This window comes from Parasteatoda tepidariorum, chromosome 9 (genome assembly GCF_982258835.1).
Source record: "Parasteatoda tepidariorum strain Cologne lab strain chromosome 9, Ptep-v5.0, whole genome shotgun sequence".
Lineage (NCBI taxonomy): Eukaryota > Metazoa > Arthropoda > Arachnida > Araneae > Theridiidae > Parasteatoda > Parasteatoda tepidariorum.
In genome coordinates, this window is record NC_141763.1 from 85,125,350 (window position 1) to 85,151,782 (window position 26,433).

Genomic DNA, 26,433 nt, shown 5'->3' on the forward strand with positions numbered 1-26,433 from the left:
AATCTCAGAATCAGGTCGGCTGTTCAACGCCAATTATAAAATAAATATAAAAAAAAGATAAGATGTAATAAATTTAAATTATTTATTTATTTCGGTAAAACTGCAATTTTAATTTATATAAAAAACTAAAGACACTAATGACCTCTTTAAAGTAAACACATTTTTTCCTCTCTAATTTTGCGTTAGAAATTTTTAACGATTACTTGAATTGATTTTATTTGATAACTCATTAATTTTCGAAATATATTTTTAACTATAAGAAATGAATTCTTACTACCAGCAGTGCCAATTATTATTTATGAAAATTTCAAGAAATTTATTAGTTTGTCAATGACAAGTTTATAAGCTTAGTCTTTTAATGATAAATTGAAGGCCACAAAGTCTGTTGATTGGATCACAGATCTGGGATAATTAATGGTTGAAGAGTAATATATTCAGCATTTGGCTGTAATAAAGCTTGAATCTTAGTTTCAGCTGACAAATGAAGCTCGCAATAATGAAAGGAAACATTAATATCCAGGAATTTAATAAAAGAATATAATATTAAGTTAATGTTTGTTAAAGTTAAAAAAAGTAAAAATTTGTCAATTGGTTTATCCGGTTTTACAATGTAAGTTAAAAATAAAGATATTGAAATCCGTATTATAATATATATATATATATATATATATATATATATATATATATATTCTTGCTTTCTCTATATTTTAAGCCGATATCTAAAACCAAAAACTAGTAACGAAAATATATAATCTCGTCATCAGCTTACACGATTATATCCGCAAAATTAGTGCTTTCTAATATTCAATATATCAATACTATTGTATATTTTGATTTGGATATGTTAATGTACCGCTTGATGGAACCGCTATTTTTGTGGATATAATGATGCAAGCTTATTTTCTAATTATTTTTTGTAAGTTTGGATGATTTTTAGACTTTTTAAAACTTTTTTATTCATATATAATTTTTTAAATTTATGTTTTAAATTTTCAATATTTTCATTTTTTTATGTCATTTCTTATCTTTTTCCTTCTTTTCTTCACAATTTTAATTTTTGCTTATTCTGAGAGATTTATTTAATTCCAGCTTATGCATCGTTAATACATTTCTGATATATATATATATATATATATATATATATATATATATATATATATATATATATATATATATATATATATATATATATATATATATATATATATATATATATATATATATATATATATTATTTTAATTTAAATTTTTAACTTGAGCTATTAAAATATATATTAAAAGTGCTAATATCCCATTTTCTATTATTGAAAAATAGTTTTATTCTAAAATTTGCAGATAGATTTTCTCGGTCATAAGTGTTAGGGAAATTAGGAGATAATAAATTCAATTTCTATTCGAGAAACTTTTTCCGCAGTCTAGAAAATTGTTAAAGGGTAAGTGCGTGTTTTAGGCTTCGTTATTAATGAATCTTTTCACGAATGGAACGAGGTGCAAAAACTTTTTTTTCTCATGCTTCATTATTCAACTGCAGCCCACGCAGTTAAGTGTTTTGGCTATATAATCGTTCTCAGAAGAAATCAGAAATTGTTATAAAATGCATAGAGGAAGTGTTTATTTTATAAGCATTAAGGGTTAATTCAAATTGTATATTGAAATTCGTCAACTAAACTTTAAAATTCAAAGTCAATTGATGCAAGTAACCTTTTGAAAGATTAAGGCATACCATCAACTTTTAATTATTCTAAAGTAGTATTTATGAATAAATATGTTCTATAAATGTCACGGATTTCTAACTTTTTTGTCATTAAAGAACATACATAGCTACGAAGGCTCGGGGGCTAGAGCATTCGCCTTTGAATGAGGTGAACCGGGTTCGAATCCCGGTGATGGCTGGTCCATACGAATTCTGCATCTGGCTTGCACTGATCACAATGCTGACGTGAAATATCCTCCGTGGTAGATGGATCATGGGTTACAGTCCCCTTGCTGTCATGTTAACCGTGGGAGGTTCTCGTGGTCTTCCTCTTCATGTAAAGCAGATGCGGGTGAGTTCTATCAAAAAATTCTCCACGAAAGCAAATTTCTTGTCTTCTGGATAGGGCTCGAAATGACAAGGCTACGGAGTTAAACATAATAGTCGTAAACTCAAAAATTGGGTCTGCTATCCAAAGACGGTTTTATAAAATAAAATATAAGTACTTGAAAAAATATTTCCATAGTTATTTCCTTGCTTTTATTACTTCAAGTCGCTAGTGTTTTTACTTCTCAGTTTCGGTAATTTACAGATTTTCTTATATCGACAGATTATACAAATTTAATTATACCATTTAATTTACTGATACTCCTAATTTACTGATTTTTACACTATTAAGCTGGTTTAATCATAATAATTCATAGAACTGCTGATAATTAATTCATTTTCCTTCCTTCATTTTTTATTCTTTCTTTCCTCATTTAATTTATTTGCTGCGTCAAAAAGCATTTATGATAGAAGTTGCTACACTTAAGCGTTATTCATGAAATCAATCTGTGTCAATTGCTATTTGATTACAATAACTATATAATTACTATAGCTATTTAAAAACTGACCCTATTAAAAGGAGATAAAAATTTTATGTCAATTGTTATGAAACAATAATTTAAAGACAATTTCAACAGTTCATATTTTTTATCATAAAAACAAAGTAGAACTAAAAACCTATAAAAATTCCATTTATGAAGCTAAAAATATATTTTTGCATTTATTTAATGCAGATTCGCTTTGCCTCACTAACATCAATATAATAACGGAAATAAGAACTATTAAAAATTGCTTATGTTTGCCATTTTTTTTCGTTTATGTTTAATATTTCATGCTTAGCAGAAATTTATTTGCTATTATAATAGTCTGATATTAATATTTCTTTTTGAAATTACTTGGCATTGCCCAGAAGCTTTGAAAACATTAACAAAAATTTATAATGATGATCATTTATTTCTTTAAAATGTAAATTATATAAATAACAATATTTAAGCTCGCTATTTATTCAAATGACTTACTTTTCGAAGCTTATTTTGAGTTCAAATTTAATGCTTCTTATTTTTCTATTGGGGGGGGGGGGTTAAATGTCACAACCCTTTTTCTTATGTTTAAACAGTATTTTTTAGAATCCATAATTGCCTGAAGTCATTTTTAGAAGTGTTTAAAACGTTTCTAGTTTTAAATATGCAGTTAAAGAAGTCTATAAATGATGACATTAATTTGAAGAAATTCTTTCACCGAAGGGCGATTTTCTTTTTGTTAAAAATTGCATCATTTTTAAAAATAAAGACTACTTTGGTAAAACACGAATTTTTCATGAAAATGTAGTTAATACTTTGTATCACAAAAATAGAATTAAAAAGTGTTTAGTCATAATATAAGCGTCTTAAATTAGATAAAAATAATGTGATTTTATGCTGCCTTTTTTATAAAAAAATTGGTTTATGAGTATAAAATTGAATGAAACTTATTGTAATAGGAATTTAATGAGGATGGAATTATGATTATACTGCACATTAAAATTGAATGAAATTTAACAAAATTAAAAAAATAATAATAATGTGAATGAGTTCTTGAAATTGTTGTTATTATACATTCTATAACAAAAAATCGACGCACCAAGAAGCAATCATCCGATTGCTTTGAAATTTCGTATGCATGAATGTTTTGGCTCGATCAGGCTGGAGTGATGCCGACTGGGGACGTATAGTCTTTCGCGACGAATCCCGCTTCCAACTGTGTCCTGACGATAATCGAAGACGTGTTTGGAGACGCACAGGGCAGAAGGGGGATCCTGCCTTCACTATTGTACGCCACACCGGCCCTCAACAAGGCATTATGGTCTGGGGTGCCATTTCCTTTGACAGTCGGACCCCTTTGGTCGTCATTAGAGGTACACTTACTGCAAAGCGGTACGTCGACGACATCCTAAGACCTGTTTTGCTACCGTTCCTTTTGCAGTGCCCTGGACTGGTTTTTCAGCAGGACAATGCCAGACCACATACGGCACGTGTTGCTATAAACTGTCTGCAAGCATGTCAAACACTTCCTTGGCCTACCAGATCACCAGATCTCTCTCCCATCGAGCATGTCTGGGATATGATGGGAAGGCGATTGCATCTGGCACGGAATGTTGATGACCTCGTTCGACAATTGGATCGAATTTGGCAGGAAATACCGCAAGAGACCGTCCGGGAGCTTTATCGGTCTATGCCACGCCGTGTGGCAGTTTGTATCCAGGCTAGAGGCGGGTCAACACCTTATTGAATTTGTTACTGTAACTCTGTAATAAATTATTCAATTGTTCTGAAATTTTGATCATTTACTATTCTGTACATTGTCTTCATATCCACCAATTTTCGTTTCAATCGGACTACTCCTTCTTGGTGCATCGATTTTTTTGTTATAGATTGTATATCCCATTGCAGTTGAGAGAAATTTTATAAAATTGAATGTGTGAAAATTCTAAAGAAAATGTAATTAAGAATATAATTGGTTGGAATTATCTTTTTACTGCACGTTAAAATTGAATGAATTTGAACCAAATAAAAAATAAAAAAATTCCAATGTTTGCTTGAAAATGCTGCAATTATATATCACCTTAAATATGAAGGAAATTAAATAAAATTGAATAAAAATCATTCTAATCGGGATTTAATTAAGAAAGGATTATTAGTATACAGGACATTAAACATGAATGAAATTTAATAAAATTCAATAAATATTATTCAAATTGGTGATTGAAAGTATTGTCTGGATTTATCACGTTAAATATGAAAGAATTTAATAAAATTGAATTAAATCTCTTCTAAAAGGTTTTTTGATAAATTAGCATTAAACAGCACATTAGAATCGAATGAAATTGAACAAATGTGGAAGAAACTTATTTTAATGGGTAATTAAAAGAGTACGCATTACAAGACATATGAAAAAAAATCAAATTTAAATAATTTTATTGAAAATGATACTAATAAGTGCTTTAAAGTATTGTCAGTATATGCCACATTAAGATTGATAAAAATTTTAAAAAATGAATGAATACTTAGGAGAGGTTTTATTCAAAAGCACCTTAAAGCTCTTTATTGAAGGGAAAAAATTGAGAGAAAAGAAATTATATAGTTTTACATCCAAAATATTTTTTCTAAATATATGTTTTGAACGCCTTATAGTTGTAATACAGACAGCGTTTTCTGTTTTTTTTTCTACGTTATAGCTACAAGGAATTGTAGCAATATGCTTTTTTTTTTTTTAATTTTAAAAGGAAAATCTTGTTCTTTTATTTTCAGAGAAAGTTTTGTTTAATGAACCATAGCGCATTAATGTGAAAGAAGAGCAGCCCTTACAAGAAAACAAGGTGTTTTCGAGGTTGGCAGATATAAAAATTACACCTGAGGTAGAAAACGAGGCTCTGTTTTGCACCAAATAACCATTAATAAACCTCAATTTGAACCTTATTTACATCTCACAAAATCAACCTCATATATAACTTGGAAACAATTTAGTTTAGTTCGGAACAAATTATTCACACCAGGAATATGCGTATTTGCTTAAAGTGTGGAAAAAAAGTGATCCGTTCACCTCAAAAACAACCTACCTAAGCTGGGTTGCTCTAAAGTATATTTCCATCAACCTCAAGACAACCACCACACGTGTGCATAAAAACTACTTCATACACCTTGGGAGGTTGATTTCTTAAGATTGTTTTTGCAATCAACTTCGAATATACCTCAAATCATCACTGACACCTCAAAACAGATCAAATAAACCTCCAGAATACCTTAAATTGCTGTAAGGTTGCATACAAGTTCAAGATATTTTTTGAATTAAACAATAATTATTATCAATCATCCTCTCAATGTGTGAGTGCTTTATTATTTTATGTGGTAAGGAAAAATATATATTTAATAACTGCGTTAAAGTGCATCAAGTCGTACGCTTGTTATCATCACAATTTTCTTTTTCTCATAATTGTACCATAGTTTACTGAGTAATAACCGTTGCAGTATTTTCCCGAATGAAGATGGCTTAAGATTTTTAGTACCACATTTTAGCTCCTGGGAAAAAATTCTTATTTTCATTATTCATACTTATTTATTGCGTACTCTAATCTTCCAACTCTAATAACACTAGCGTCTCAAAAATACATATTTGATAGTAAAAAAACAATAATAATTGAAAGTTTGTAATCAATATGTAAATGGTTTTGGTATTACAAATTGTACCTTACTCAATAGAAAATAGCTAAATTATTTCTATATCATGCTAGGAGGATAGGCTCCTGTTCGCTCCTGCTCACCAGTGTCAATGATTGCCTCACAATAATAGCTATTGTTTCGTCACAATACGAATTTCTAGATAAAATCATGGTAAAAAGTACTGGTTCCTTGAATGAAGCTTCAAAAAATCCATTTAACCACGAAATCCCACTTTTACCGTAAGATTTCATACCGTAAGTTTCACTGCACTAATTATTAAATTATTGTGATTCTGTGATATTACAGTAAATCTTATTGTTTTAAAACTAAGCTAGATCAGCTTTTGTGAATGCTCACGATAAAAAATACAAGTACATAGTGTGCTAGTACCATTTACCATAACTTCAGTAATTTAGTATTATGTATCCACAGTTTGGCATAAATTATTCACTTGAAATTATTCACTTGCATATGTACTAAAAGAATCGTGTTTTTTTACTCTTCTTTCGTCCCAACATTCCTCTCATGGTATGCATTAAGATCCGATTTGTTAACATAAATAATTTTTCTCCGAAAACAATTCTAAAAATAACATTAAAATTTTAAGTTATTAGTTCAAATTAGTGAACAAAATTAGTGAGCTTTTAGCCAAAATTTAATATGTTAACTTACCAAACAGGTTGCTGATATGTTATATAAAATTTTTACATGCACCACATTGCGCCTGAAGCTGATCGTTTATTCTAAATCATTTAATAAATCTCTTTATCTGACAAATGTAAAAGTATGTGATAATAATTTTGGCTTAATCCTAATATACGTTACACAGTGGATTTGGTTACATGGGTGATGTTTTATGGGGGATCAAATTTGTAATGTAAAATTGATTTAGTTATACTAGAATTTTAATGTAATTTGCACAATAAATAATATTGTAAAATGGTTCATAAGAAACGAAGAAAATTTTGATCGAAGTATATTAAAAAAAATGGTTTCGTCAAAAACGAAGAACGTTCCGTGTAATTTGAGCATTCAGTTTTCAGCATTCAGTTTAAAATGTTTTTGTTCTTTTAAAAAAAGTAAATGTCAATGCTTTTATGAAAAATAATGTTCATCGGATATTTTTCTTACCATTACATTAAGGAAATATTTTTCAACGTGAAACCTACCTTATGGTGGTTATTTGAAATAAAATGGACTCATGTCTAAACTGATATTTCCTGCAATCCATATTAAATTCTAATATTCTGAAGAAATATATTAAAAAAAAGTTGAATGAAAATTTTTCCGAGTGCTGAGTTTTTCAGAAAGATATTGATTTTATTTACGTTAGGTTGAGTTCGTTTCGATTTTCGCGATATCCAGGGTATATTATTACTTCTACTTCAAGAAGTTCAGAGACACAGAGCATCGAAAATTTAATATGAAGGTGAAGAATCACTTAAAATGCTTACTCTGTTCATATTCATATATACCCAGATAGCAGGCAACCTAACGGCAAACGCAGTATTTTTATTTACATTTAGTTGGCATAGTAAGGCTGATTAATTAATATTTTTATAAACTTAGTATAAATATTAGCTTGCTTCATTAAAGATTAAATGCAAAGAACTCGACATAAAGAATCTTTTTTTTAGCTTTTACTGAAAGTGAAAGCTAAAAATAAGATATTGATTTTATTTACGTTAGGTGTAACGTTAGGTAGGTTACGTTAGGTAGGTACGTTAGGCGCAATTTAATATATGTATATATATATACATATATATATGTCACGGCCGAAATGCGAAATAATTGAAACGATCAATTATTTCGCACTTTGGCCGGCCATTTCGCGAAGTGGCCACGAATTTCCGGCCAAAACGCGATGTGTTCATTCAAGAATGCTCGGGCAAATGCATACCGGGCAGTGGCACTTAACTAGACCTAGTACATATTTCGGACATTTACCAAAGGTCTAGTTCAGTGCCACTGCCCGGTATACATTTGCCCGGTATATCCTACACTGATGTTTTTTAAGGTTCAGTGCCACTGCCCGGTATGCTTTTGTCCGATATACATTTGCCCGGTATATCCTAGACTGATGATTTTTTAAGGTTCAATGCCACTGCCCGGTATGCATTTGCCCGGTATTTATCTTATAATCTATCGTCAGTAAGTATTAAAATATCGAATAAATGTAATTATATCATCGAATAAATGTAATCTATCGTCAGTAAGTAATAAAATATCGAATAAATGTAATTATATCCGGCCAATTCCCGAAATCAAGAAAAGATCGGACATTGGTCAGCCAATTTACAGCGTTCTTGGCCAATTCACGAAGTGGCCGAATTCGGGCTTTGGCCGTCACAAATACATATCCAGGTACAGGCAACTACTCTGTGAACGTTGTATTTTCTTTTTCATTTAGTTGGCATAGAAAGATTGACTAATTATCTACATTGTCTAAGACTGACTAACTACTAATTGTCTATTTGACTAATAATCTATTTTTTAAACTTCGGGGAAATATTAGTATGCCGTTCTTGTTCCCTTAAAGATTGAAAAAAGACTAGCGACAATCTTATATTTTAGCATTTACTGTATACCTTTTCTCAATGATAGCTTTGTCCTAGCTCGCAAATGCAAAATTTTATTTGCGTTAAAACTTTGAAGGATTAGGCCGACATTAACTTTTAAAGTGTTAAGGAGAGTATATAAAAGCCTGGTCAAATAATTCTTGTTTCAGTGCTGGCTATAAATGAAACTTGAGAAGGTGAGTTTCTTTAACAGTTCTACACCAAATTGTTATGGTCAAGCAACAAATGATTTTTTTTCTAGATCAATTACATGATTGGCTGTGCTTTAATTTTTTTTTAAAAATATTTATGTAGTTAAATATTACCAAATATATTATTCAATATTTATATTTTGAACAAAATATCAAATATTCGTAGCTATCCCTTTCAGGGGCAGAGGGAAACATTACCAAACTTATTTCTCTTAATAATGAAAGCCAAAAAAATTGTGATGGTTTTTACTTTTTAAACTGCATGAAATTTAACAAACCTTATTTAAATTTTGGAAAAAAATTAAAAATAAATGTATCATGTGCATACGCTGTTTCGCAAACGATGACCACATTTCTTTTGGAATTCCTTGACAAAATTGTTTATTTACACTTTCTTAACTGGTTAAAGCTTGATAAAAATAATATATTCACTCTTAAACTTTAACTTTCAATTTACAATATAGCCAATATTATACAAAACCCATATAAAAAGTTTCAAATAATTCTGTAATGAATTTTTTCCTACTATGTTAGAGTAAAGAGATGTTCCCAAAATAAATGTGCTTCAGAAAATGTATTTAAACTATGTAATTGCCGAAAATTACTACATTAACTTATGTTGTATTTTTCGGTACTAAAAATTAAATAATTAAAAATCATATCACTCATTTTTGTAGAAATCATTCATTGTTATTTACTGTAAAAACGGTTTTCTCAAAATTGAGTAAGAATGTATCAAAATAGCTCTGAAACATATAATAACTGAATCTGAAAACTCCATATATTCAAAATTGAAACAATATGCCAATGCGTACTAATTTCCTATTTTTTGGTTTGAAGCCGTTTTGATACATTTTTGCTTAATTTTTGGAAACTTTTTTAGAGTGTTTTTAATATTTAAATTGAAGGGTACTCTTTAATTGTATCTGAGATAGAAGAAGCTTAATAATAAAATTTAATGCAACAAAAAAAAAATTAAGAAAATCTTTTCAACGATTGTCAGTTTTTTAAATGTCTAATGTATTAAATCTGAATATGTACGTTCATAATAAATGTCTATTAAAGCGTCTAAGCCAGTAATTTCAAATTGAGATTTCTCTAAGAAAATAGATTTTCAAAACAGAAATACATCTTTTGTCTATAATTTTAACATCATCCTTTAGGACTATTCTCCCTCTTAATACGAAATAGAATATTGTTGCAGTTTTGTTGTCGCTTTTACAATTACTTTATTCAGATGTACGACTTGCTCCAGTTAAGTACTTTCTTCGTTAAACTAGAATCATTTAAATAATTGAGTTTTTTAAGAAATTTGTAGATGCGTTTACTAAAAATAGCCAACTGCCATCCATTACTAGACATTAAATGTTCGAAGCTTGTAGAAAAGACGATTATATTTTCCATTCTACGATACACTATGATACAAGGTATCATGATAAAATTACCAAATTTTATCACATATTAGAAAATTATATTTTATTATTAATTTAACTAAAAAATCATAACCAAAGCATTTCGATAAAAATTACGTAGTTTTTTGGTGTTCTCATGAAACCAGAAATGCATTAAATTTCGCCGTATTCTAGTAGTTTTGACCATGCTTTTTCCCAATTTATAAAACACGTTTATCCGAAGAAAATAAATAAATAAAAAAAGAGAAAATAACATTAATAAAAGGGATCTAGACTTTCAGTTTTTCAGCAAATTTCCTTTCTAAGCTCTTGGGACTATATTTTCTAGTTTGCAGCAATCAAATACCGCTGGAGGTTCAGAAATAAAATGCGTCTAAAACGTATTCTTTCAGACAAAATAAATACGATTTAGATCTGATAGCATAATTTAAAAAACATTTAAGCGAATTAATTAGAATATTTATGTTTAAACCTTAGAGCTATTAAAATGTCATCTTAGTACATGAAATTTTGTGCATTAGATCGAAAGTTAACAAGGTGGCATCGAATGCAAGTAAACGTGTTACCACTATATAATTTTAAATAATGCAAGAACTGTATCTATTATTTTTTAATTTATTTCATTTATTTAAAAAAAATTAAAAATAAATGAAATACTTTTTATTCATGGCACAAATAAGAATTACATATTAATTAGCAAAAAATTTGGAATCGAAAAGACGTTATTCGTCATATTTTGTTAGCCAAAGATTAGTAAATAATGAAGATTTTTGATCAAAAAAGGCTTTAGAATATGAAAAATGTGAATTCTTTCCATACGCTAACATGAAAAGAGATTTGTGATCTTGAAAATTAATCCAGTTTTACAGAACACTTTTATAAATTTCGATGTGACACTCATAAATTTGAAAGCAAATACAATAAAATTATACAATTTTACTTGACAATTATCGAAGAGCTTTGGTAAAGATTTTGGTAAAATTAATGCATGGTAATATATGATTTTAAAATATGCAATAAAATCTTGTAAACGCGCTAAGATATGGACATTTTTTCATGGTATCTTAGCGAGTGGCATACGAACCATTCATTCGATTAAATTTATTTTTTAGTTCTATATTTTTCATTGAATGTGGGGTAATACAAATTATAATTTTAAATACAAAAATTGTTTCAGTAAACAGTTAAAATATGAGAGGAAATATTACCAAATGAATGGCTCAAATACCGTATATATATCATAGCAAAGATTGTAAAATAGAAAATTGTCCCTGTTTCTAAAAAAATTCAAAAATTTAAAGTCTAGCAGTGAGTTGTTAGGTTAATCAGGTAATATATTTTGGTTTCATTAACGAGAATTTCGCTTTTTTCTTTCTAAAAACAATGATTATTTTCTTAAAATTACTCAGAAAAATTATTCATTCAATCATTGGTAATAATTGAAAGTTTTTTTTAAATATTTTCAGGCCAAGAAATTAACAACTAAACAAGCAAAATTGGCAATTGCAAATTTCTCATTTCATTATTTGTAATGAAAGTAATGTCTAATAATATAATATTCTTATAATTTCTTATAATTCTTAAATCTTAAGTAGCTGGAAAGACGTCCAGCTTAAAGTTGGAGGACTTGTAAAGGTCTGATGTTCTCCATTGCTGTTTCTGAATTAAGTAAACTATGCAAGGTAACAATAAAGAATATCAATAAGAATAACTAGCTTCTCTTTTACAATTAAAAAATATATATCAAATAAAATGCAACATTATATAGGGATTTAAATTTTTCAGCTAATTTGACAGAATTTTAACTAATTATGAGCCAGACAAATCGCTATTTCTCTTTTTCTAAATGAAGAAACAAATATTAAAGGGACGAATTTTAAAAAAAATATTGAAAAAAAACTAACTACCATATATGGCAGTACTTTTACTTTCGTTACTTGTACCGCCGGTACAAGTAAAAAGTACGTACTTTTACTTGTACTTCGTTACTTTTTAAATTTAGTACTTTTACTTGAACTTTCGTTACTTTTTTTGGGAAAAAGTACAAGTATTTGTAACGGAAATGTTGAATGAAATCGTTACTTTTTCCTAAAACTCGGTAAGCTTTCTAAAAGAAAAAAAAAATTAAAAGAAAAAAAATGCTGTCAAAATGCAATTATTTTGCAAAATGAACAAAAATATTAATTTAGAAGTTATTTTCATTCATTTTCGAGTTTTATGCATTTGTTCAATACATTTTAAATAAAAAAAAATTTGGATTTTGTTACTACGTTTTTCAATTTTCTTTTTGGACTCACTAATAATACATTTTTGTCTTAATACATTTTTTACTAAATACATTTTTACCTAGTACACTTTTTACTAAAATTATGTTTATGCCCGACCTTGTCAAACAACGCCCAGTCAAATCTCTAAGAACTTCGGAACTATTTGTGCTACTGAAAACTATTATAATTACTATTTTAACTCTTGAACACTCGAAGGTATTAATTTAGCCGCAGATACTAAAATTCGTTTACAAATTTTAATTATTCCGTTTGGCAGAAATGTTCGGAAAATGATTTTCTCGCATGACTTCAGCATTAGCCATTGTTACAAATAAAACTGTAGACTGTTCTGTTTCAACTTATACTGATGCACATTCAATTATTTTTTATTAGCTCAAAGATCACAAAGCTATCTGAAACCTCGTGTTTGCTTTGTTTATGTTTGTGCTTTTAAAACGCGTTTCTATCGAGCAAAACAATTTTAAATCAATGGTAATTTAAATAAATAAAGATAATAAATTAAAAATTAAAATCAATAGATAAAATTTCTTTTTCGTGCAAATCCATAAAAAGTTTCATATTAAAATTATATTTGATTTTAAAATTATATTATACGATTATATCATAAAATTATATTATAATATTCCTCCGAATTTAAAAATAAATTAATGTCCATAACTTTCAAAATTAAAAATAATTAAATAAATAAAACCAATTTTGCAAAACCATTGAAGAACATAAGAATATTATTAAATAAAATTTTAGGTTACTTTGAATTTTCGATTTCCTAGAAATGTACTTTTAAATCGTTACTTTTTTTGTTTAGTACTTGTACTTTTACTTGTACTTTTTACTCGTTACTTTTTAAAATAAGAACTTTTTACTTTTTACTCGATACTTTTTTTAAAAATACTTGTACTTTTACTCGTTACTTTTTAAAAGTAACGTTGCCATATATGCTAACTTCTATAGATTAAATTAATCAATATCAATTTGCAATATCAATTTTGCAATAAAGAATATTTAATTGAGCTTACTTCACGAAAATTGTAGAACATGTATTTGTTGAAATCACATGCCGGTCTCAGTGGAAAGAAGAACGATGCTTTCTTCCTTCACCTGTAAAGATTGAATACATCCTCCGTTGGAAAGAAGTAGCATCCCGCTCTTGGGCTTCCCTTGCGCATGCGCATTAACAAGAATAGTTCTTTATCAAAATAGTGCGCAATCTTTAGACACCTTCATTCATGGGGATGGGCGATAGTGCAACGCGAACGCAGACTAGAGAAGTTTGATGGAGTACCAATGAAACAGACTCAGCTCATCTGTCTGTCATTGAGGCATTACATTAAACACGCATAAATAAAGCAAAGCATATGAAATAAAAATATTTAAAACTGAGAATTTGATTTTATTACTTAGCAAAAAAAATATGACATAATATATATATATATATATATATATATATATATATATATATATATATATATATATATATATATATATATATATTGAATCGAATTGGATAATCATTAAATAATGCCTTTAAGTGTAAAAGCTTTTGTTCATATAATTAGAATAGAGTGAATTAAAACTAGCATTCAGGTTTTTTTCAATTTACAAGCTTAAACTAATTTAAATGAGAATCTGCTTGTAAAGTATTGTGTATTTTACGCCATCTACACTGTAAAAAAAATTCGGATCAACTTACGGGTACTCAGGTGCTTTTTACCATAAAGATTTGATGTTTTTACGGTAAATTTTCTTACCGTAAAAGCATCAAATCATTCTAATTAAATAAATATTACTGCAGAAAATACGATAATATTTACGATAACATTAACGATATACCGTAATTTGATCCGGAAGGTTTTGCTCTGAAGTAGTCGTAATCTAAAATTAATTAGCGAAATATGGTATAGTCAAAATTTTAAGCAATGCCAACGCATTTTAGAGAATGACTAATACCAAAACCACAGATATTGTGTACAAAGACTCGTTAAAGTTTGTAATATAATATGCAAGGTTATTCAAAGAGTTCAACGCAATTTCATTATAAATCGAAGGGATATTCATTAATTAATACCTTTAAATGTGAAAGCTTTAATCAATGTTCTTTATAATAGAGTGAATTAAAATCACCATTCTGTTTCTTTTCAGCTTGCAAGTTTATATTAATATGAATGAGAATCCTCTTGTAACGTCAAAGTACCTAATCTACGCTGCAAAAAATTACGAATCAAATTACGGACTGTCAAGATGACGGTATTTTTTACCATGAAATCAATTTTTACTGGAACATGTTATGGAACAAAAACTCTGATATACCGTAATTTTTACAATAATACTTATCGTAAAATCACTGAATCATTCTAATTAAATAAATATTACTGTAAAAAAACGGTATAATATTTTACGGTAAAATGGATCTGATTAACGTAACGATATAGCGTAAATTAATTCGGGATTTTTCACAGAATTCCGATTGTAATAATCGTAGAATGTCTAAAATTAATCAGCGATATATGGTATGTTTAAAATTTTAAGCATTGCCTGCTCATTTTGCAGAATGACTAATACAAAACCCATAGATATTGTGTATAATGACTTTTAAGTATGTAATATAACGTGCAGGGTTATTCAAATTGCTTAACCCAATTATATTAATCTGTATTTCACAAAATTTAAATCATATATGAATCATATTATTAGTAAACCATGTTAATGAAACATAACTATGAAACATATTAATGAAACATATTCATGAAACATATTCATTAATATATAAATGAAAAATATTATTGAGTGCAGTGGGGTTGAGTAGTATTCTTAAAAAGTTGAAACAAGATCATCAGAAACACCTTCAATTCTCATATGACAAATCATATTTAACATTTTCAATCCCGTCTTCTTCACCAATAATTTGAAAGAATTTGTTTTGATATTTCTTGGCTATTAATTTGCGATACGTTTAAATTTTATTATTATTTTATTAAACTTAAGTCGCTAACAAAGAAAACGAAATTAAACACATGAAAACCTATTTGACTGACGGAAGAAATAAGAAAAGTTCAAAAGCAATTCTTAGAAAAAAAATTTAAGTTTTATCAGGTAATGAAACTAGTTTCAGTGCTTTTAATCTAAACTTTCTTATTAGAAATTTTCTAGATTACTTTTCTTTGTTTTGTATTTCTCACTAAAATATAGGTTCGCGGCATTTATTCTTTAGAAAACTTATGTTTTTGTTTTTTAAAAAGGAAAGCAAAAACTTATTTCTATTATTCAATTACTCTCATAAATTACTTATGCAATTTACTTTTATTATAAATGAAGTCAATATATAAGAGCTTGACATTCTGTGATAGAGAATTGAAGGCAATCACAAAAGTTAAACAGCAATGTTTCAAAAATGATAAAAGTTTCAAAATAAAAAGAAAGTATGGTTGAGGTCAATAAACTTTTGACCATGGGACTTAATATTAAGCACTTGGTTAGTTAAAAAAAGTAAATTTATCGAAAATGTTAAGTAGATTTAAATAGGCATAATTCTAAATTTCATATAGTATTCAAAATGATGTTGAAACCAAAAATATCTAATCTGAATGAAATCGAATTAACGTCATTCAAAATAATAAAAGTTGGCAGGAAAGTATTTGAAAAGTATTTTTCTGCGAATAATTGGAATTTATTTTCCTATTTAATCGTAAATAAACTCAATTATAATTTAAAGTAAATAAAAACGTTTTAAAAGTTAGATATCCAGAAAAATCTAAGATGTTATGATTGCTAAAATGTTTCATGATATTTCAAACTTAACAGTTTATATTATAATTCATTGACCCATTGATTCAAAAACCAAATTATGTGTTTAATTTCTTTCTGTACATGTAAAATGTCAAAAGTTTTCTTTTTAGTCAGATAAGTTAAACATTAGATAAAGTTAAACATTTAGTCAGATAAGTCAAACATTTAAAATTTGTTTTGAAAGTAACTATTTAAAGCCTTTGAATTTTCTAATTCCTTTTATTCATTTATTTATAGTTGATTTATATATTTTTCCTTTTAACGGCAGGCACCTTCCTCTGAAGCCCTCTTCATTTGCCTTGGAAGATGGCGGAAATGTTACTTTTTAACGTTACTCGGAGGGCACCTGTGAATCATAGTCACGGAGGCGAGTAACATTACTCACGACACATTGCCACATATACCCGTTCATAGGGTGGACTACATTCACATATTCATAACAGAGGACTACACAGAGGGAAACTTCCATGATCCGGGATCGAACCCTCGACCATTAGTTTCGAGTTAGGCACTCCAACTGCTCGACCATCTGACCAGCTTGCTTGTACAAAAAGGGAAATATTTTTGTCAAAGCAATTTTATTTGAAGTATTTCTTAGAAATTTGAAAGTGTCTGCGACGCAAATTGCAATTTATCCTAAATTCACACAGCAAAAATTACTTGAACACTTTAAATAGCTTGTGCTTATATTTTTTGCATACAGACAACCACGTTATGGAGCTTAAGGATTTTAAACCATACTTATTTGTTTGTTTTTTTATAAGATGTTTCAGAAACGTAATTAAACTATTTCAAATCATAGTTTTAGGAAAAAAAGAGTTATTGTCTAAACCAAGTTCTAAAAAAGCATTCTAGCTCTACTGTCCTTAATTTAGTGTAGCATGATGTTCGTAATTGAGAATTAGCAAACAAAAGCTAAAAAGGTTTTGTTTTTCACTTTACAATTAAAATTTAAAAATTGTTTTTTTTTTCTGTAAATGCATGCTTAACAAACTAGTATAACCAATAAACTTATGTTAAGATAGGAGTTTAATTATATAGATAGGCTTCAAACAAATTTAGCCTGTTAAAATTTTAAGCATAATTTTTAAGAAATAAAAGCATTTTCAATTGAGTACTGAATTGAAATTTTGTTTTTATTTGAACATAGTTTAATTAGTTTCATCTTTTCTGTTGACTGTTAAAAGATTTTTTAAAACTAACTGTATAAACTGTAATTTAAAATTTTTCTTTAAACTTAACTATGCATTTAGTTAGTTACAATTTATTTTTTTATTTATAAGAAATAAGATTTCACTACTTGTGTAAATACTTTATAATGTTAGAAACTTAAATTTCGAAGCGATTTTTTCAAAGGAGACGATAGCATATTAGAACAGAATATAACTAACTAAATAGATAATTATTTTTAAAACCAAGCAAAATATTTTTCAGTAATTATGCTTTGAAATCGTGGTAATTAATTAATTAATTATGGTATTCAAATTATTTAAATTTTAAATTACACTCTTAATTTAAAAACCAAATTATGTGTTTAATTTCTTTCTGCACATGCAAAGTACCAAAAGTTTTCTTTTTCCTAACCAAACTATAATTTATTTCGTTATACTAATGATGTGCTAATGATTTAAATAGCTTGCAAAACCTTTATAATCTTCATATAAAAATAAAATCTTTCGAAAAATATTTTTTTTGAAAGATTTGTTTAAATTAAAGAGAACCTTCTGGATAGGATATAATTTCTAAACAAATAAACTAATAATTCGAAATAGAGTTCATCCAAATCCAAATTCAATCCAAATTCGTGTCACTAAACGTGTAATTTGCAGTTGAAAATTCAATTATATTTTGAATTTAATGAAATTCATGTATTCAAGTTTGTTTCTTTTTAGTTTATTTAAACTTTTTAAGTTTTTAATAGCTAAATTATACATTTTTATTAAATTAATTAAATTAAGTAATTAATAAAACTATTAATAATTAATACTTATTAGACTAATTCAATTAATCAATTATGCTAATTAATTTAGTTACTAATTATTTAAATTTGAAATTACGGTTTTTATTTAAACTAAATTATGTGTTCAATTTCTTTCCGCATATAACTTTTAAGCAAATAAAATAATAATTTACAATTGAGTGCTTCATTCAATCCAAATATGTGTCACTAAATGTATGTGTAATTTGCAATTTAAAATTCAATTATATTTTGAATTTTATGAAATTCATGTGTTCCAGTTTATTTCTTTTTAGCTTATTTAAAATCTCAAAGTTTTTTCATTGCTAAATTATACGCTTCGTTCCGTATAAATATTTCTTATTTACTAGAATTTAAAGAATACATAAATAATTTAAGGACGTTAGAAATCCAGTTTTCCAAATATTTCTTCAAAAGGCACAATGACGTGCTGCAAAGCTCTTTATTCTTCAACATGCAGCTATGGGCATCGACTTTATGGCACGTCAGAAACTCTTGTTTTGAAAGGCGACGTGAGAATTTTAACGTCAATTCCAGAAAGCAGCCGTTAACATTTCCAGCAGAGTTTGTATATTCGAACTGAAAGTATTGTTTGGAAGCTGTAACTCAAAAGAACTTGCTTATCTATCTGAAAACTTAATTAATGCATTTATATATATATATATATATATATATATATATATATATATATATATATATATATATATATATATATATATATATATGTATATATATATATATATATATATATATATATATATATATATATATATATATATATATATATATATATATATATATATATATATATATATATATATATATATATATATATATATATATATATATATATATATATATATATATATATATATGTATATATATATATATATATAGATATATATATATATATATATATATATATATATATATATATATATATATATATATATATAGATATATAGATATAGATATATTATGCTTGAAAGCTTTGTAATTACAGGATGGAGCTAAGTTATAAAATTTCGTAATAAGTAGCTATTATTTTAAACTATTTTAATATTATTTACTGAAGTGATAAATAATATTAAAATAGTCTAAATAGAATAAACTGAGTTTTTTCTAGAGAATTTCGTTATTTTTTTCTGGTTGAAACCATCTATATTAAATATTTTTACGAAATCATAAGTATGACGGAGAAAATTATTTTAATGATTAGTGTGTCAAATAAAAAGAAATATGATTTAGAGAATGATTTTCCAATATTCAAATGTTTATAAAAAGTATTCTTTATCATTTAAAGTAAATGCACTTAAAATATGTAAGTTAATAGGCGCATAAAATAATAATTTAATTTACGAAATCAAAAACAACAAATTTCGTTCCTAGCTTAAACAACTATTTTATTTTCTAAATATTATATATTTGTCTATCTAAATGTTTAAATATGAGATAAAGTCATTCTCAGTATAAATTACCAATTTTAGTACCAATAGTTAGATTTAGTACCAATAGTTCAGTCAAAAGTCGATATAGTCGATAAAATTCCGTTGATTTGTAAAGAGACGAACAGATATATTTCCAGTAATCTGTAATGAAAATAATTCAGGATCAAATTATGATATGAAATACCTAAAGTCTGGTACATCATCCATTAAATTCATTTTACCGTAATTTTACAGTAACTAAACAGTAAAAAATTATAGTATATCAGATTTTTTTGTCTCGTAACATGTCTTGGCAGTAATAGATTTAACGGTAAAAAATGTTGGTACCCTTAGTGGCGGCACTTTTTACTGTAATTTTACACGAATTTTTTTACTAAGTAGCTATGAGACAAATATCAAATACAGTAAGTGGATTTCAACATAGTTCTGTCAAGAACTAATCTCAGAAAAAAGATATCAATAGTTTACCAAAGAAACCGATCTGATATATATGGTTTAAATTGTAAGGTACAGTTTAGTCGCAAATTCTGATAAATTGTAAACTACATTACTTTTTAATTGTGAAATACGGTCATCTTGATCTACGCAATTTACAAAAAGAATAATATATTAAATTTGGTTAAAATGGTTTAAAAAATTTCTGAATTTTAAAATCTCAAAAGGGAAATATATTTCGTTATTTATTTAATTTTTATTTCCTCGCAATTATGTAACTAAATCGTTTATATCTTCGATTTTGATATTTAAAATTATTTAGTTAGCAATGATGTAAGGGCCTTAGAGTCTAAAGAGTCTTAAAACTTACTAAATTAAATGACACAGAATAAACTATTACAATAAAAAAAGCAAATTAAATTTTCTTGATTGAATAACATAAATAAATTTAAATCACTTATTTGAGTAGTACAAGACAATGTTTTGAATGAGTGAATGGAAAATAGTATAATAATAAAAGAGAATTACAATTACTTGCCTGATTAACATAAATAAATTTGAATTACTAATTTAAATAGTGCACGTTTGATCATTTAGTGTTAGTGAATAGTGTTTTGAATGGAAGTCAGTATAATAATAAAAGCGAAATGAAACTGCTCGTCTGATTTACATAAATTAATTAAAATCACTAATTTAAAAAGTATAAGACAATGTTTTGAATAAATGTCTTGAAATCAAATGAAACCCATATTCACAGTAGAAGTTTACTTAACAAAAATGTGATATGCCGTAATTTTTTAGGTAATAATTACTGTTTCACTAAAATTAAATAAATATTGTGAATAAAAATAAGGTAAAATGGAAATGGTAAAATGCTGTCATTGCTTTTTGCAGTTATTTCTACCGATTTTCTTTTTACAGCCTAAGTGAGTTAGAATTACTTATTCAAATCACTTAAGTCACTTCACTTTGAGTCACTTATTACTTATTCAAATCATTTATTCAAATCATTTAAGTCAAATCATTTAAATCACTGATTTGAAATAAAAATTTAAATAGTCTCTGCCTAACTTCATTATAAAAAGTATTTACTGATTCTTTTAAGCTCTGAAAAATAAATCATTTGTATTTTTGACTTGTTATAACTTGTATCAGTCCTGTAACTTTTTTTAAATGTTTTTTCATTGAAACTTTTGTTTATTTTTAAATATATATAAAAAAAATTTTTTTATTTTTTTCCTTCTCTTTTTAACTAAGTATCAAGAAAAATATCTAAAAAGGATTTTTCCTTTTCTTAGTATTAGAGCCATATACTTAGTTTTTAAATGATGTAAAAAGAAGTGGATTTTTTTTTTTTGAAAATGAAGGAAAAATTATCTGTTAGGAAAAAAAAAGAACTTGTTACTTTCGCTTTGAAATAAATTGCTTTTTTTGCGATGATTCTTTTGAAGGTGATTCTTTTAAATTAAACTATTTCTGTCACTTTACTTCCTTAGTTTGAAATGTGACGCAAATTAGTTTTCCATTTCATCAGTAATAAAAGGTTGACATCGACAACTTTATCTTTTACAATCATAGCGCATGACTACATTTTTAAAAGAATTTTTTCTTTATTGATTAAAAGAAACAGATTAAATATAAGAATAACAAGTTTAAAGAAATAGACAAATACTAGTTCGATATTAAAGAAATAGTGATATATTTTTCATATTAAAGGCAGAGGGGTTGCCCATAAATGACATCATACTTTTTTTTCAATACTTTTAATCAGCTTTCTCACGTTATCATAAAGTATCACACTTCCCCATACCTTTTATCCCCTTGTCACATGTCACTCTATGTAATAAAAACATATGATAGTAGTTTAGTTACAAAACACATGGTATAGATCACATTTAAATTTTTTTATTTAAACTTTAATACTAGAATGACCATCGCTGTTATTTTGACCTTTAATCAACTTTGAGCTGCGCTAAGTCAGAAAATAATTATGCCAGCTTACTTGAATTTCGTGACTTTTTCTATCGTTTTGAGACCTTCAAAAGCAGTAAAGTTAAATTTTATTAGAATATTAAATGAGTGCATAAAATGACGATTTAACTGGATCATCCATTTGTGGTTAATATGACCGCTGTAGATATTTGAGTGCATTAATTAGATTTATCACACAGTTTTTTCTCTATTCCTTTATTTTATCTTTATTTCATTTAGTAACACTCATGATTGACACTTGTCATTTTTTTCGAAAAGGAAATACCTTTCATGTGTCTTCTGCTATCCAATAACTCTTAAACTTCCTTATTTTTCTTCTAATATGAATCAGATTAGATAAATGAGTCTGTTCACCCTCATGATCCCCAGCTTTATGCCAGGTTTGTTTAAAAGGTCCTTACATGAATCAGATTAGATCCATTAATCTGTTCACCCTCATGACTTTATGTTAGGTTTCTTTAAAAGGTCCTTACATGAATCAGATTAGATCAATGAGTCTGTTCGCCTTCATGATCCCCAGCTTTAAGTTAGGTTTGTTTAAAAGACTCTAACGTGAACAAAAAATTTTCGGTATTTAGAGATGACATCACAGTAGTTACACAATAGTTTCCAAACATTTATATTTATTGCGCAGTGTATAAGACCGAAAATTATTTAATTATATATTCTTCTAATAAATAAACTTTATTTGCATAGTATTTTGAAAAAAAGTATTCAAACCTGAATTTTTGAAGTACATAATAATATTAATAAGAATACTTTCTAAATGTAACCAAAAATTTGTGATGCAAATAAAAAAATATTTACTTTGAAATTATTCAGGCTGTATATTTCCCATTCAGCCTGTTTCCCATACAGTCAACTCCCATATTTATCTTAAAATGTTTTTTTTCTTAAACTCTATCATGAGTTGATATCACTGAAAGTTAAAATCATTTAAATATTCATTAAAAAAAGTCGTTATTATTTGTTACGGATTTTGTATTAAAATTCGTATCGTGACATTGCCAGATGTGAGTTCATAGTAAGTAATGAAAATAAATGCGGATTAATTAGTTTCTGATTACTGAAATATTTATCCTAGTGCTTCATTTTCAGTTATATGTTTTTTTCTCTCCAAAAACATGTTACATCGAGAACAGAAATATTGATGCATAGTCAAATTGAAACTCCTGTTTTTAATGAAAGAATGAACTTTCACAGAAACTCAGAGTCTAATTACCGTCTTTTCACTTCAAAGAAAACTGTGAGTCTTAACTTTACTTAATTAATTTGCATTATTTGTATTTAATCTTAGTTAATCAGTATTGATACTTAAATTTCTAATACATTTGCAGATAAAAGTTTTCAAACTTTTGCACGACAATAATCTTATGATATGTTGTATTATACTTTTTCTACTTTTTAAATCAAAATATATATAATGTTTTATACAGAATTCCAAAATGAAATGAAATATTAGTTTCGTAAGGAAGAAAATTAAAAATGTTCAAGTCTATTTCTATTTAAGCAAACACACATATTTAAAAAAGTGTCTTATTACTATTTAAGTCAGAAAGCTATGTATAATTTTGAAAAACAAGTACGAAATTACTTTTTGAATTATTAAATAAATCATATACCTTGAGAAAGTTTTGCAAAGTTATTTTAACTTTTGTAACGTATTTCAAAAAATTCAAATTCTGAATATCTTAAGGAAATAAAATTCATTAATATCATTTAAATTTATGAATACACGTACTAACTTTGCGAAAATAAAACAACTTTAATGCATTCATGTTCGAAACTTATATATAGTTAATTTTTCTGTGAATCTTTTGAGAAAAGCATTAGTCATTAGAGCATGTAAAATGAATTTTAAAATAGTTTTAAGCTTCAGAAAAAATTTTTTGATGGTAATGTAACATTAGATTATGATATATGTGTATTACAATATTAATGGATAACTGTATTTTAAGTATTTTTGCTATGCAACTCGATGCTGGATTATGTATAAACAGTAGTTTATGCTTTATTCTACGAACATCGAAATGAAACTTTTTTCATAATTCCTTTTTGCTATCCAAGTCATAATACATGATTTTTATGTATGCTTTATTGCACAAACATCAAACTTTTTCATAATCCTTTTAATTAATTTGCATTATAAATGGATGGTCGAAAACCAAAAGGAAAACTGTTCAAGGGAGTCAAAGGTTATGTTCTTATATAAGGCAAAAACACACAAAGAGCGATGAAATTAGGTTATAAAAGCAAATTTAATGGCATGTGATTATGATAAGTGTTCAAAAAAGTGGCCGGCAGTGGCTATTCACGCAGCACAACGGCAAAGATAATATTCGCGAACATTCTGAAGCACACCAGGCATATCGCGAACTTCCCCTGCAGCGGTCGAAAGCTTGGCGAAAAGTTCTTCTGCAGATTCATTGGGAATCTCATACAAAAGAGCCTCCAGCTGTCCCTACAAAAAGAAATCCAGACATGAAAGATCTGGTGCGCACGGTGGCCAAGCTATAGCACTACCTAGCCCAATCCATTGGTTTGGTACAAATTAGAATTACATAATAATTGGCAAACGATTCGGAATCAAAACGATGTTATTCGTCATGTTTTACTCGTCAAAGATAAAGCAAATAATGAAGATTTTGATCAAAAAAGGTTTTAGAAAATGAAAAATGCAAAATCTTTGCATGCTTTAATATGTAAGAACTTAAAAATTAATACATTTCAATAATGGAGCACTTTTATAAATTTCGATGTGATACATGCTTTAAAGGCAATACTTTAAAAGAAAAGATAAATTTAAAAATAAATACTATAGGATTAAACCTTTTTACGTAATTAATTAAAAATAAGCAACGAAGCAAAACGAAACATTGGTTTGGAAAGGTTACGCCCAGATAGTTTCTCACCTCTCGTACGTAATGAGCTGGTGCTCCATCCTGTTCGAACCACATTACCCACCATATGTGTCGAGGAGCGTCGTTCAACATGTCTGGCAGCACCTGCTGCAGAAACTTGAGGTATTTTTTCCCGTCAAGGCGTTCTGGCAGAAGAAAAGGTCCGAGTGAATGGCCGTCGATTATTCCTGCCCAAACATTGATAAAAAAAATGTCGCTGATGTGAATGTGGATAAGTGGCATGTGGATTTACTTCTGCCCATACATACTGATTGTGCGTGTTAAATGCACCATCTCGCGTGAAGGTAACTTCATCCGTGATAAGAACAGTTGCAAAAAAATCAGGATTTACAGCGTTCTTCTGCAGAAACCAGTGGACAAATTGCACACGACTAGGATAATTCCTTTGAGTCAGTCCCTGGACTCGTTGAACATGATAAGGGTCCAAGCGTTCATCCTTCGCTATTTGCCATGTTGTGGATTGCGATACCTGTAATTGTACCTCTTGTGTATTGCCTCCGCTCGTGTTTTTGTACTTGACTGATCAGCCAACATAACAAAATAGCTTCCTCCACCATTCCGTCTGTCCTTGCACGATCTGCAACCAACCAGGCTGAAAGAAAAGATCCCATCTCCCACAACTGTCGGTGCAAGCGCTGAAATGTTTTTCTGTTGGGCAACCACCTGTTTGGAAATCGTTCTCCGAGCAATCGTTGAGCCTCTAAGCTATTTCCATTTGCAGCTCCATAAACAAAATGCATATCGACTTTTTCCTTATTAGAGAAGGGCAACATCTTCAGATGCGTTACTACCGCGATTGACATTGTATTCTTGAATCAGCAGCTTTTTTCTAAGAATCGGGACGAAAATTTGCATACCAGTTCTTCTTCATCCCATAACATGCAAATTATAACTCGCAGCAGGAATGGAGCTTTCACGTTTGCATGAAACAACATTCCAAATGCCCCAGCACCTTTGTGCTTTGATTTCGACCATGCATTCTTTGATAAAAATTGTTTGCTTGGGTGTGTACAATCACTTCCTAAAATTTAGCCCATCTTTCTTTAATCACCCTGAATGTATGCGTGTATGTGTCTGCTTCAGTTAATACCTCACTACACTGACTCAAAATCAAACTTTTTCATAATTCTTTTTCTCATTCTAGCCATAATTATCGTTTTATTATTATTAATATTCTCCAGTTAGTAAAA

General features: G+C 27.8%; 1 protein-coding gene across 2 annotated transcripts in view; it reads right to left on the reverse strand.

Moving 5' to 3' along the window:
• The window catches only part of LOC107451782 (putative G protein-coupled receptor AH9.1), an 89,024-nt gene that overhangs the window by 51,426 nt on the left and 11,165 nt on the right, over nucleotides 1-26,433 (reverse strand). The window contains exon 1 of one of the 2 annotated variants that reach the window (XM_016067991.4): nucleotides 13,703-13,810. The exons of the other annotated variant lie outside the window; for it this stretch is intronic. The gene's annotated coding sequence lies outside the window, so the exon portion shown is untranslated. Of the gene's footprint in view, nucleotides 1-13,702; nucleotides 13,811-26,433 lie in introns of those variants that run through there. 2 annotated transcript variants of the gene reach the window in all.